The following is a 15183-nucleotide window of genomic DNA, read 5'->3' on the forward strand; positions in this document are numbered from 1 at the left end:
GATGTTGTCAGAGTAAGTGCACTATAAACAACATACCAGTAAAACCGTTAATCAAATTCTTCTTTAAGGTGCCTTGCGTGTTAAGGCAGAGGCTCTACATATAACATACAACTTATAACACATAACTGGGAGTGTGCAATTCAGTTCACAGCAGAGAGACAATCAACAAGGAATGGCTGTGAGCAGTGCAGTTGCACAAAGTTGCAACCCTACTTACTCAAAGTAGATCCATTGCTTTCCACAATGGAAAAGCAAGTGTTATTCTCAAGTAATGGTGCACTGAATTGCTGCCTGGGACTTTGTTTCAGATGGAAATGAGGATTTGTGACTGTGTGTGTGTGTGTGTGTGTGTGTGTGTGTGTGTGTGCTGTGACTTACCAGGAATTGTTTTGAGGAACAGCAAAAAGAAGAAAAAAGGAGGCATTTTACCTTCTTCTCCAAACTGGGAGTTGAAGGAGGCTCTGTGAAGAGTAAGTGCTGCACTTCTAGAGCGGCAACCCTCATACAGACTACAATTCCCATAAGTGCCTTCACTTCTCTTTCTGTTTGGAGAAGAAGCTAAAAGGACTGCCTTGAATACCATAATTATTAGTAAAAATTCTCCTTTTTCCTTCACCTGTGTCCTGTTTCTCAGCCCAGTTCCACCCCCTTCCACTTCAGCAGACAGCCGCTAAGCTTCCAGAAGCTGCTGCCTTATTCACTGTATTGACCCGTGTAAAAGTCAACTTAGATTGTCAGGCTCAATTTTTAGGCATAAATCTTTTGACTTATAGTTGAGTATATAGGTAGTTTCAATGAGGGTGTCACTTCCATGTTTCCTGCATATAACTTTGTTGTTTTCCAACTAACCCCTGTTGAATTTGCAGGCATTTTTCAATTCTGCCAAATTTCAGACACACAACACTACAAAAATCCAATTTATGGGTCATTAAAAAGGAAAGTTGACATCTAAACTAATGTTAAATAAAAATAAAAAAGTGAAATAGTGTGATGTTGGATCCAGGATCGAGCCAAGGTGCTGACAGCCAGGGATCAAATGGTGGGATTCCAGTCTCCTTCAGGATAGGTATCCATATCTTGGGGTGGGGAGGTGGAGCTCCTTAGTTAGAACCTCTGCTTAATAATTGTTGTCAGTTCTTGTTGTCAATTAAATTGTTGTCAATGAAGCAGCCCATTCTTCCAAAGATGCTGGTCTTACAGCATTTGTAGGGTGTATCTAGGCAAAGCTGGTCATTCATAGTAAGTGGTGGCCATTCGCTGCTCAGTCCCTGCCCCTTATGTGAGATCAGGGGTTCATGTCATTACCTAATTGGTGCTTGGAATTCCCAGGGAGGTTCAAGCCCTCCCCCCCCCCTTTTTGGTAGGAATTTTTTGCTCTTGTATAATTGATTGCTGGTGAGGAATTTTCTAATCTCCCCAGTCTGTTTTTGTAGGTGGGTTTGTTAGCGAATTGGTCACTCTGGCAGAAATTAGGATTAGGGGTTTGAGATGAGATGAGCAAAGAGTCACTGGGAAAGCAATGCCAATCTCAAGATGCTGTCAGGCTCTGGGTTGCAGGCTATGGCCTCATGGGCATAAGTTGGGAAGTTGACTCCACTATTCCAAACTGACCCCCCCCCAAAAAAAAAAAAATTCTCCACCCACTGAATGTTAAATATTCTGCTAAAATGATAACAGATCCTCTGAAAGCACAGATTTACAACTCAAGCCTATGCATGTCTACTCAAAAATCCCATTTTGTTCAATGACACATACACCTATTAAAGTGTGTATAGGATTGCAACCTTAGACTCAGGCAGCCCAAACCTAGGCAGCACTGATCTAGTGGAACTACTCCGCCCACGCGGGACCCAGTGCTGGGAAGGACCAGGCTTGCAGTCTCCTCGGGGTAAGAGGACATTTGTCCCTTTACCTCATGTAAAGCCCCATGTTGCTCAATGGGGCTACTCAGATCTGCAACTGGTGCAAGTTTGAGATGCCCCATGTCAGGCTTTCAGGCCCAGGAAGGGGAATAGGTTTTGGTGTCAAACAGAATGAAGTGGGTTCTGCTTATAGAGCTTTAGGATTTGCCCTGACACAAATGCACACCCTGACAATACTGGAGTTTTAACTTCTTCCTACTTGCACTGAGAAAGACTATTCAATGTTTGAATCTACATATTAAGCTAAACCAGTGGTTCCCAAACTGGTGGGTCACAACCCACTAGGGCAACCGGAAGCAGGGCATTTCCCCTTAAGGGTAGTGGCCCTGCTCTGAAGGCAGCAATGGTGCTGTAGCAATTGCAATGCTGCTGCTGCCAAGGGGCTTTTTTACTTACCAAGGGGGCAGACCTGGCTTCCTGCAGGGTCCTGGAGGCTCGCAGCCCTCTCTGATTTCCTCTACGGCTGCTATAAAAAAGCCCTTATCTCCGATCTAAGGGTACTTCTGGTTTTCGGGGGAAACAGGAAGTAGGTTTAGATCAGACTTTTTATAGCAGCTGTTTCCACGGTTGAAAGTGAAATGTTGGGACTAGATCCTATAATGTATCAGTTCTCAAACTTTTTAGAAGTGGGACCCACTTTTTAGAATGACAATCTGTCAGGACCCACTGGAAGTGATGTCATGGCCGGAAGTGCATCAAGCAGGAAAATTTTTAACAAACCTAGGCTGCAATCCTATGCACACTTACCCAGGAGTAAGCCCAGTTGACTATCATTGTTAAAAACATACACATGCCTGTTAAAAGTACAGATCTGTAACATTTCCCCAAATGTAGTCACGTACCATGGTAGCATCAAGTCTAATATATTGAAAATAAAATATTGAAATGAATGGGGACCCACCTGAAATTGGCTCGTGAGCCACCTAGTGGGTCCTGACCCACAGTCTGAGAAACATTGCTTAATGTGTTTTAATCTGTGCCTTAAAGACTCAAGCAACATGTTAAATTATGTTTTAAACTCATTCAGTCATTAAAGCCTTAGTACACTTCAGATTTGTTAGCATCTTGTTATGCTGGGGAGGCCCCCACATTTTTATTAACATTTATGCCCTGTGTGGTTCAGGTAGCTGAAATGCACATTCCCTTGAGCTGCTGACAATTTTAAGGTAGGCTTTCTGGGAAGATTTGTAAGCGCACCATGAAATATGGCCTAAGACAAAAGAAAGATGAGTGTTTGGTGATAGGACCCCCTTCAGGATTTACACAGATTGCTGATTGGTATTGATTTCAATAAATGCAGCTGAGTTTAAATTCAAACCTTGTGTCATGTGCTATTGGGGGGGGGGGTAACATGGGCAAGATTACTTTGAATTTTGCAATTTAGAATCCCTCTCATTATTTTTTTTTCCTGTTGCAGATTGTCTGCAGTTATGGACAGCAAAGCAAAGGGGGCATGCTTTAAACTTGTTCTTTCAAATGAGTTCTTTTGCAGTTGTAGAATATTGCCAGAATAAACCAGCCATGAGATCGGAAGGTGCCCCTGGTCCTGGTATAATCATACCAAGAGGACACTTCGCAATCAATAAACCAAGCTAATACAGACTGCTCTTTTCATCCATTAAAGACTTTAGCATGAAATGTATTAACCATCATATTTGATAAATTTCATTGGGCAATGCAGAAACAGGAGATGCATTTAGGGTTGAGGTAATTAATTAGCTGTCAAATGGACCTAAGCAGGACTAAAAGGTGATGAAGGCAGACAACCATTTTTTCTACACTAAAATTGAAATTCCCTCTCTCATGAATATGAATGAATTTTCTGTCTGGAAAACTGTGTCTATCACAAGACTTCTTATGGAGGATTTTAAAACATCTAACAAGGAGTCATCTAACAATAGCCTAGGGCTATTTCAGCAATTATGCAGAGCAGATACCTGTTTGTCTATTTCTGACAGAATAAAAAGGGTTTGATAAAAGTTTATAAGTGAATTAGTGCTCTATTAATTCATGAACTGATATCTTTGTATCCTATGACTCCCCATGGTGAAACTTCTCTAGTGTGCTACAAAACCTGCAAGGTTTTTCATGCATTGTAAAGGATCTTTAAAAAGGAATCTATGGCTACAATTCGATCCACACTTTCCTGGGAGTAAATCCCATTGAATACAATCAAACTTAGTTCTGAGTAGACAAGCATAAGAACATAAACATAAGAACATAAGAACAGCCCCACTGGATCAGGCCATAGGCCCATCTAGTCCAGCTTCCTGTATCTCACAGCGGCCCACCAAATGCCCCAGGGAGCACACCAGATAACAAGAGACCTCATTCTGGTGCCCTCCCTTGCATCTGGCATTCTGACATAGCACATTTCTAAAATCAGGAGGTTGCACATACACATCATGGCTTGTAACCCGTAATGGATTTTTCCTCCAGAAACTTGTCCAATCCCCTTTTAAAGGCGTCCAGGCCAGACGCCATCACCACACCCCGTAGCAAGGAGTTCCACAGACCAACCACACACTGAGTAAAGAAATATTTTCTTTTGTCTGTTCTAACTCTCCCAACACTCAATTTTAGTGGATGTCCCCTGGTTCTGGTGTTATGTGAGAGTGTAAAGAGCATCTCTCTATCCACTCTGTCCATCCCCTGCATAATTTTGAATGTCTCAATCATGTCCCCCCTCAGACACCTCTTTTCTAGGCTGAAGAGGCCCAAACGCCGTAGCCTTTCCTCATAAGGAAGGTGCCCCAGTCCAGTAATCATCTTAGTCGCTCTCTTTTGCACCTTTTCCATTTCCACTATGTCTTTTTTGAGACGTGGCAACCAGAACTGGACACAATACACCAGGTGTGGCCTTACCATCGATTTGTAAAACGGCATTATAATATTAGCCGTTTTGTTCTCAATACCTTTCCCAGTTTGAAGAGACACTTGGCCAACAGTCTGAGGCAAAGAGGCAAAGAAGGAAGGCCCATAGCCAGGGAGACAGACCAGGGACAGACTGCACTTGCTCCCAGTGTGGAAGGGACTCCCGAATCGGCCTTTTCAGCCACACTAGATGCTGTTCCAGAACCACCTTTCAGAGCGCGATACCATAGTCTTTCGAGACTGAAGGTTGCCAACATGATTTGGTGAGGTCCCACTCCCACTCTATAAGGTGAGACAAGACTTACCCTTACAGAAGCCATGCTAATTCTTTGATGAGGCATTCCACCATCTTATTGGATGGTATTATTATTATCTTACCCGGTATAGATGTTAGGCTGACTGGCCTATAGTTTCCCGGGTCCCCCCTCTTTCCCTTTTTAAAGATAGGCGTGACATTTGCTATCCTCCAATCTTCTGGCACCATGGTCGTTTTGAGGGACAAGTTGCATATTTTTGTTAAGAGATCAGCAACTTCATTCTTCAATTCCTTAATAACTCTTGGGTGGATGCCATCAGGTCCCGGTGACTTATTGATCTTTAATTTATCAATGAGGTCTGAAACATCTTCTCTTTCAACCTCTGTCTGACTTAATTCCTCAGTCAGGAGGGTCCTTTTGGGCAGCAGTATCTGCCCGAGGTCTTCTGCCGTGAAGACAGATGCAAAGAACTCATTTAATTTCTCTACCATCTCTAAGTCTCCTTTTATCTCCCCTTTCCCTCCCTCACCATCCAGAGGGCCAACCGCTTCTCTGGCAGGTTTCCTGCTTCTAACATATTTGAAGAAGCTTTTATTATTCCCCTTAATGTTGCTGGCCATGCGTTCCTCATAGTCTCGCTTGGCCTCCCGTATCACCTTCTTACATTTCTTTTGCCACAGTTTATATTCCTTTTTATTCTCCTCATTAGGGCAAGACTTCCATTTACAGAAGGAAGCTTCCTTGCCCTTTACAGCCTCTCTAACTTGGCTGGTTAGCCATGCGGGCACCCTCCTGGACTTAGTGGAGCCCTTCTTCCTTTGCGGTATACACTTCTGCTGGGCCTCTATTACTGTTGTTTTAAGCAGCCTCCATGCACTCTGGAGAGACTGGACTCTTTTTACCTTCCCTTTCAACCTCCTTCTAACCAGCCTCCTCATTTGAGGGAAGTCCGCCTGTCAGAAGTCAAGGGTTTTTGTGGGAGATTTGCCCAGTATAAAATTGCATAAAATTGTGCTGTAGGTTCTGGCACAGCTGAGCAGTTTTGACATTTCCAAGTATATTTTTGCATAGATGAAGTGAGAACTATGAGATCACTATTATGGCCTGGTTCACATATATGAAGGCTCTCATGTAATCACGGCAGATCTGCCATCAGTATTTCAATGAATGCAGCCTTCTGAAACTGGTTTAAAAAAAAAAAAAGCGACAATTGTAATGGAAACAGGGGACTTAAATATAAACCAAGCAATTATTCATGTGAATTTGTCCTTTCAAAAGGCAAATGAAGGAAGGCATCTGAAAATTTTAATTGAATTTAAACTGAAGTTTAAACAACAGTAATCACAACAGATTTCCACTCAAATTACTGTGTTACATCAAACTATATTTCCTGTCTGACCAAAATAGCAGCAGAAAAAATTGCCCAGGACTGGAAATCTGGCTAATCTTGTCATTTCTTGCGATTTTGTAGGGGATCCAAGAGTTGTATCTAAGAGTTGAAGTGGGAAAATATTCCAAAATCAAACATGATATCAGATTGTATGAAAACATATTTGCTATATGGGATATCAGCTCTAGTTCCACAGGCCAGTCCTAGTCAGTCTGTGGGCCCAATCCTATCCAGTTTTCCAGATCTGATGCAGCTGCAATCCAAGTGTGGAGGCCTCTGAGCTAAGAGAATAACAATTCATTTACCTTTAAGAGGAATCTATGACTGCCCCTCCCCCCCACTGAAGGATGCATACCCTACTGCATCTTCGAAGGAAAGTTGGATAGGATTGGCCCTGTGATACAATCTACATACATTGTAAATGGATAAAAGTTGGCTCATATCGGGTCAGACCATTGGTCTATCTAAAATTCTATTGTCTGCTGTGATTGGCAAAGGTTTTTCAAGGCCTATGACAGGGCTCTCTGCACAGTTTAGGATATCTGCAATCAACTGGAGATGTCAGGGATTGAACTTTGGACTTCACATCAAACATGCTGTAGTCCCTAATCCTATTTTATGATGGCTGCAAGGCGTTTGGGTAATTGTGACTTCTGAGAACTCTTTTTTTACCATTTCAAAACTGGTTTTAATGGACCTATATCCCTTCTATTTCGCTATAATTCCAACAGTTGTATGTACAGTACAAGAAAAAGAATTTACATTCTCTGCAAATCAACAGGAAGATCTCTGTGCCATCTTTGCCACTTCAGGCAACATGAAAGCAGCAAGGTTTGTGGGGAAAGAATTTACCCAATATCCTTTTACACCTGTGAAATTTCCCTTGCCGGAATTGCTGTTTTTATTTCCAGTGAAGACCTTATTCCTGCCTTGGAATCCCCTAGCACCAGACATGCCACAGCACAATAGTCATAAACGTGGGAAGGAAACAATGAGGACTGCAATACTGCCAAAAAGCTCCTCAACTGCCTCTTTCGTGCTTGATATGAATGACTCCTGGTTCAGAGCTTATACTTAGAAGAGCTTAGCAAACCCAAAATATACTCTATTGTTATGTATGTTATGGGTGTTCTGCTGTTTCAATATGCTCTCAACAGCAAGAGACTGGATACCAAAATAGAAAATTGGGGTCATACTGTGAAAGATTGCCACCTGCAGAGGCCAAATGCAAAGAAAGATAGCACTGCAGTAACAGGTCCTCCAGGACTAATTTTCCACTTCCAGCAAGGAAGGAACTACGTATTTATCCAGGTGCGTCAAGCGCTGTAGCCAACCGAAATCTCCCTGTCTTAAATCAGAATATCTGGCAGATGGCTTGGGTGTCTTGGCTCCAAAGCTTTTGTGGGGGGGGGGGGGGGAACTAACTGTAAACACAAAGTACAGACAATATTCTGAAAATAACTGAAGCTAAATATTTACGCAACCTGTTCCATGATAATTAGTGACAAAGAAATTCCCCTAGACTCAATTTGGAAAACAATTGATTTTTTCCTCGGCTTTCAAAGAAAATTCTCTAGTAAAGACTTGGTCTTTCCAATCTTTTTTTTTTTTTTTAACAAGAGCTCAGGAAGCAAAAACACACAAACTACATGCAATCCTCCCTGGCTGTCAAGTTCCACTAAGTAAATGAACCTTATCAGAAGGGTTTACCCAGGGTAGCAGGCTGGCACCTCGTGTCCACCTCTGTCCAATTGCTGCCTCTGCAATTTTTTTTAAAGGAAAAAAGCCCATGCCCCTCAAACACTTTCTTCGGTGCAAAAGGCATAGGACTACTAGGTTTATTTAAAGGTACTTGGAGAATGAAGAAGCTCCTTCATTCCCGCAATCCCTGCAAATAAAATCAAATGTCCCAGATGTTTGCATTTAAAGAAATTGCATGAAGAGCAGGATAAGGAGGTGGAAGACTTATTTTCCACACACTTTTATCTAGCAGAAAGTGGATAATTGCGGCTTGCTTGGGCTGGAGGATGATAGTAGCAGATTCAGGGTAAAAGGTGCCCCAAATCCACAACCACCTTGGCCCACTATAACCCACCACTGATGGGTGGGGAGAGTTTAGCTTGCAGTGGAAGGTAAACTCCATTATGAACCAAGCCTAAATTTAGAAGGATCTCGTTCATGATGTTTACAGCCTGGGGAAAATGTTCAGAACATGAACACCCCCCCCCCATTCTGAATTTGGTTATCGCAAGAAATAGTTTCTTATGGAATTTGTGTTACTAATGGAAAGGTCTTGAACTGTACTAAATGTCAGTGGCACAAGATCAAGATGAGACAAAAGAACCTCATTAGTTAACTAAATTAGTTTCCTCAAAGAGGCTCACGGAGCTACCAGTTCACTTTTTAAAAAAAAGATTCTGGGGTGGTCTGTGAGCTGTTACTTTTTTCTGATCTACAAGCCTGAGCAACTTGGAGGTAAGGCATTGAAAAAATGTCATACGGATAACTTTAGCACTGTATTTTCTAAGCGTTTTTTTCATCTTTTGTTTAAAACATCAGCTTGAGGACTCAATGACAATTAATGTGTTGTTAATATATGGTATGTTTAACCAGAAGGTATGGAAGTGATGGGAAAGGCCATGCACATGAGAGCAGGGAGAAGTAGGGATGTATGTTGTCCAATACTGATCAAGCTTTGCAATGGAATCTGTATTACTTTCAAACCAATTAATGTGGATATTTAAGTAACCTTTGGGTAATTGGAGCATTTACTCTATTTTTATTAGCTTCCAAAACTAAACTTGGCTGTCTTGAGCTGGATATAATTTTGTTATGCTTGCTTTTGTGTCTTCAAGCAGATGACTGCAGGGACGCTTTCCAACATTTGTTTCATTTTTCACATCTACAACTGTGCTATTAAATTGACTGACACACAGTCTTAGCATTTTACGGTATTCAGTGCCAGACTTCAGCTACTGTCATAAATCATATTTCTTCACACCTATTGCATTTCATTCATTCTATCCATAGTCAAAGATTAGAGTTCAAATGAAATAGATTTTTTTCTTTCCCCCAATGCATAGACACATGTTCAAAACCCACTATATTAGCAGTTTTTTTTAAAAGTATGCTGAACAATTCAACAACTACAAATATTTTTAAAAAATATTAAAGTGCAAGTTGACGCTCACTAAAGCTATAGTAATTGCTTTAGTGTACCCGGAATATTTTTAGATCTGTTCCTCAACAGGAACATCCATTGAGGTTAAGCCATAAGAAAATCAACTGCAAAATTATGTTCCCTTCTTTCTCAAAGCAAATAAATTGCTGAGGTTAATAGTCTTACTTCTTCTTGAAATGCTAGTTGTCATGGAAAGAACCTGCTATTTAACATACCACTTTGCCCCTTCTGCGCTCTACAATGGTACTATGTTTTGATGACAACTGATGGATTACATCAAAGTATGCAACCACTGAGCTACCATGTGACCACATTACATTTAAAGCAGCAATCCTAACCACACTTTCCTTGGTTTTGTTCAATGGAGTAAGCTCCATTGAACAAAATAGGACTTACATCTGAGTAGACCTGGTTAGGATTGTGCCCTAAGTAACCTAATCAGCGGTTCCCCAGCTTATCTTTGATGCAACAATGACCACTTCTGGATGAAAAATTGTAGTAAAAGCTGAATGCATTTCAAAAATTACTACTAGTACCCATCAGTCATTAGCTGGAAGGCAGAGGCAGAGGTGATAACCATTTATGAAAACCACATGCACGCAAATGGGATTACATTTTATTTTTCCAATCAGAATTATTACTTCAGAAGCTTCTGTGTATAGCCAAACTGCACAGAGACAATGGTGGTGTCTGCAGCAACTGGCCATAGGCAAATAAGTGGCTTGACAAGAAAAGGCTAAAATCTCTACATCAAAAGAAACAGGCAACCACCACAAAAGAACCTGCAGACAGATTGTGAGATGGTTGGGCTTTTTGGGATTCACTGTCTCACTTGCAGCCTCTATCCCCTCATTACATTTCATCAGTATGGACAAATGAGATAACAGCTCACAACAGGACATGTGTAATGCAGGTGTTTTTTGTCAAGTGGCAGGTCACAACTGACAGCTCAGCTTGACAATCGACAGCAGCTCATAAATTCACACACTGCTGGCATAACAATGAAAAGGCTGAGAATAAAGCAGATATTTACTGCTGCTTCAGATTGTCAGTGCTGAAAAATATTACCCAAATCATTCCATAGCCTAGAAAAACACAACATGTGGGGAAAAACAAGAAGTTTCCCCCTCCCCTTTTTGGCACCCTGATCAATTAGTTGTTCTGCATCTCAGATCTTAATTAGACAGTTGTGGGTACAATTGTAACCCACTTTCCAGCATCGACATAAGGGCAATGTAGCTCCAAGGTAAGGGAACAAACATTCCCAAACTTTGAGGAGGCCTCCATGAGTGCCACCCAACTGCAGGATGCAGCACACGTCCCATTAGCACTGCTATGCCTGTGCTGGAAAGTTGGTTAGGATTTGGTCCTCAGTGGAGAAAGAGGATTTACACTGCTCTATACTGATTACCAATCAGGCATGATTGACTATTTTTAATATATTCTTTTTCATATTCTATTACAGTAACACTTGATAATACATCCCCAGAACCAAAATAGGTTTATCAATGAATACAATTACAGCTCAATCTTATCTGCATAATACACTAGCAGATCTTGCGATCCACCATCACATTGTATGGACCAGCGGTTGGCATAGTAGGTTGGTGGTGGGAGCAGATCAGGGCGGGAATCAGGTTGGGGCAGGTTGAAGGCAGGTTAGGAACGGATACTGGCAGAAGCATTGTCTATGGAATCTGGAACACCCGTCCCAGGCCTAACAGGTTCATGCCAGTAAAAGAGCTGGCATAGATCTGAGGAGGCCCACAGAGGACCAGGTCCACAGAGGGGGAGGTAAATAAACATTTTATTTACTTACTTGCACAATTTTCTCAAACCCTGAATTGTGGGACTTCCAGTTTTATTTACTGACACAGAGCTATTGAAGCGGTTTCTTCCTTCCCATGGTTCCTTTAAATAAAATCAAATGTCCACCACTTCTGGATTTGGGAAAACTGTACAAGGAACATGGTAAGGGCTCTTTTTTTTCCTTTTCTCCAGAGCACTGGTGGTGGTTGGTGGTGGTTGGCAACCTTCAGTCTCAAAAGGCTATGGTCTAAGCCTACAGCACCCAGTATTCCCAGGCAGTCTCCCATCCAAGTACTAACCAGGCCTGACCCTGCTTTGCTTCCGAGATCAGACGAGATCAGGAATGTGCAGGGTAACAGTTGCTGTCTGTGGCAGAGAATACAGTGGCATCAGGCGGCGTGCCAGGTTGTGTCGCCCCTGTTGACAGCCTGTGAAATTTCGCATCACCAATATAAAGTTTATTGGATAGACAACGGAAAATATTTTTTGCTGTAACCTTTTTTGCAATGTGTGTATATTTACAACACATAGAAAAAGTGTGACTACTAATAAATGTAAATGAAAACATACTATAGATTATGTTTTTCATACTTTATATATTCTAAGGAAAGTTGACCACCAAATCATAGAAGGTTTAGGGTCAGTTCTACTTATATAACATGCCTCCACCTGATTTGGAAGATTCACTCCTTTCCTGCATCACATCCCTTCCTGAAGGTTCCCTAAGCTCAACACAGACTTTTGACGAAGATTTATGGAGCTCCTGTTGAGAAGAGGGGGCAGAGAAATTCTACTGCCTGCTCTTTCTTCCACTCACTGCCCAATCCTAGCTAAATCCCCCTTGCCGATGCAGCCACTCAAATGGAGCAAATGCTGTATCCTGCAGGTGGGGCAATCCTGGAGGCCTCTTGAAGCAAGGGAATATTTATTGCCTTACCTCAGGATAAGCCTCCATTTCCCCAGTAGGTCTACTCAGACTTGCGCCAGCTCTTTTGCTGGTGCAGCTCCCAGGCTGGAAAGGGGGATAGGATTTTGGAGGTGATGCTGCCACTGATAATCACCCATTTCAACCCTTGACACATCCCCACTCTACTCCCTTCCTGCCGCTTTTTGCCCACCTGCTGTTTCCAGCAATGGCCCAGTCGCACACTGCTGGAAGGGCTGCTGCGCCTCTGGAATGTGAATTCCGATGACACAGCAGCCTGATAGGATTGGGCCCACAAGCATTTAACTATGGTTTGGATTTGGAAATTAAGCCATAAATCTACATGGATTTGGCCATTAGAATGCAATAGTATTTAAAATAAACTTGTACATAAACACTTCAGTGGCTGTTTAGAATTATATTGTGCTGGTTATGATTAAGAGCCCAATTCTATCCATCTTTCTGGTGCCAATGCACCCTTAATGCAGCTCCAAGGTAAGCGAATAAATGTCCCCTTACCTTGAAAAGGCCTCCACGACTACCCCCTCACCGCACAGCTCAGTGCACACCCTGCTGGCAAAGCTACAATAGCACTTGAGGGTTGGATAGCACTTGGCCCTAAGGCAGCAAAGGAGAAATACTGCGTTCTTCTCTGTGCACGTTCCTAATGTTTTGAAAAAAATATTATTTTAGGAGGTGCACATAGTATTATGAAGAAAAAAAGCAAAAGAGAGAAAATTCTGGCAAAGACGATGAACTAACAGCAAGAATTAGTTCTTGCTGGCAGGTTCTTTGTTGCAGGAAACTTTACTGAAAAGTTAAGAACTTTTAGAATAGGTATGGGTAAAATATGTCTTTTGCTAAAGACATATTTGCTAAATATGTCTTGATAATTGAGATCAGATGAAGATCTGGCTCTTTCCAAGCATAGTAATGAATGCATCACAACAATGAAAGCTAGGAAGTTCCACTGGGTTTTTTTTAATGACAGACTCCTATTTTAAGCTGCTAAAAAATGCCGGTAAGAAAGCAATAGATTCATTAACTGGGACAATTACTGTGGGCCATATATCCTTCTCAAAGACATCCAACACATTTTATTGGCTTGAACCAAGGAACATGTGGGGTTTTTATATCAGTACTGTCATTTCTCATATCTGTGAGTTCTTCAAAACAAATTCTAAGACATTTCCAAAATAGGACATGAAGGGCTCTGGAAGAAATTCTGGGAATATGCAAATCTATTCCGTGGAAAAAAAAATGAAAATATTTTCTCACATGCAAAATAACACCCTTTTTATTTGATGGTTGGCTCCCTCTGGGTGCTAATTCCATCCATTATTCCTTTGGCAGCATTTTAGTCTGAATCTAATTCACTAAATTACTTCAGCCATCCAATTTGTGTTGATACTAATGTATCAAATGAAACTGTGACCATGGAAACCGTTCAATCTCCCATAATTCATAAACTGAAATAGGCCTGCATTTTAGCATATAAAAGTCTTGCCTCTCTTTGACAAGCAGATGGGCACTTATAATGAAACTAAATTGGGATTTGGTAATCTTGAAATACAAGTTGATTTAACTTTGTTAGGAGAAATGGCTCACTATAGATCCTGGCACCCAAATTCAGCCCTTGTATGAGAGTTGGAGGAATACAACATAGAAGTACGGGGAGAAAAGAGTAGTTTATTTTAGTCAGAAATTGTTTTCACAAAGGCACATCAAACTTTCTTCCCTACTACCTGACTCATTGATCATTCATTACAAGACAAGATATGTAGTTTGAAATTTTGAAAATGTGCTCAACTAGATGTTATATACCTTTACCCCATATGATGGTCCTGATCCTGGTCGCACATACCGCTTACAAGAAAAATAACATTCACTGGCTCCAATGAAAGCATTAAAAATAAAGAAATAAACTGCACACAGGGTACAAACAAATTGTGATGACAGCACATATGTTCCAATGAATATTTATGGATGTTTACATGATACACTGTTGAATATTCAAGAGTGGGCACTATGCAGCTTTTCTTTTATCTACTACCAGTGAACAAAAAGAAAAGTACAAGTGGTGCCTCAGTATCTGCGGAGTATCCGTTCTTGGACACCCACAGCTATTGAAAACTGTGGATAAAGAAATCTGTGGTTCCCGCCCCTTTAAACCCTCCAAAAGTGACTGGAGCTCTGCTCCGGTTGCCTCCGAAGGCTTTCTGAAGCCCGCAGAGCTTCAGAATGGCCCTGTAGTGCTAAAACATGCAACTTCATTTCCCTCAGGAAACAGGTTTTAAAGTCTTTTAAGGTATTCTGAGGTTGAGGGAAGCCCTCCTTTGGAAGTTTCAGGATGGGCCAAGTCAGACTCAATGTGGGTCTGGGGGACTAGGGTTGAGCCAGATCTGCAGATATAAAATCTGAGGATAAACAGACTCACCCTGTACTGAGATAATAAACCTTTATCTACATTAGGAAGCATTTTGCACATTTTTATATTTAAGGATAGTTTTGAGGGTAGTTATTCTGGGCTAATATTCCTTAATTCACTTATAATTTATTGAATTTGAACTTATTAAAACTAACTTAAACCAACTTAACTTCAAATTTAACTAACTTAAAACTAACTTCTTAAAACTTCACACTTTCTACCATTAAGGCTCTGTCTGAACTAGACAGAGAAGTAACCAGAAAAGTCCGAGGTAGCATGAGGGATGCACATTTTCCAGAAGGATTTGATTCATAATTTTTATTTTATTTTTTCCAGACGTTTTGTGGAGTGGTGTTCCATTGTTGGAAGCTTACTCTGTGACTGGAGGGAGTATTCC

General features: G+C 41.3%; 1 protein-coding gene and 1 pseudogene across 1 annotated transcript in view; both read right to left on the bottom strand.

Annotated features, from left to right (window-relative positions):
- GRM7 (glutamate metabotropic receptor 7) overlaps positions 1-15183 on the bottom strand; it is a 466404-nt gene that overhangs the window by 19199 nt on the left and 432022 nt on the right. The window lies entirely within an intron of this gene.
- LOC136642926 (5S ribosomal RNA) lies at positions 11684-11803 on the bottom strand (annotated as a pseudogene).

Source organism: Tiliqua scincoides, chromosome 2, assembly GCF_035046505.1.
Source record: "Tiliqua scincoides isolate rTilSci1 chromosome 2, rTilSci1.hap2, whole genome shotgun sequence".
Classification (NCBI taxonomy): domain Eukaryota; kingdom Metazoa; phylum Chordata; class Lepidosauria; order Squamata; family Scincidae; genus Tiliqua; species Tiliqua scincoides.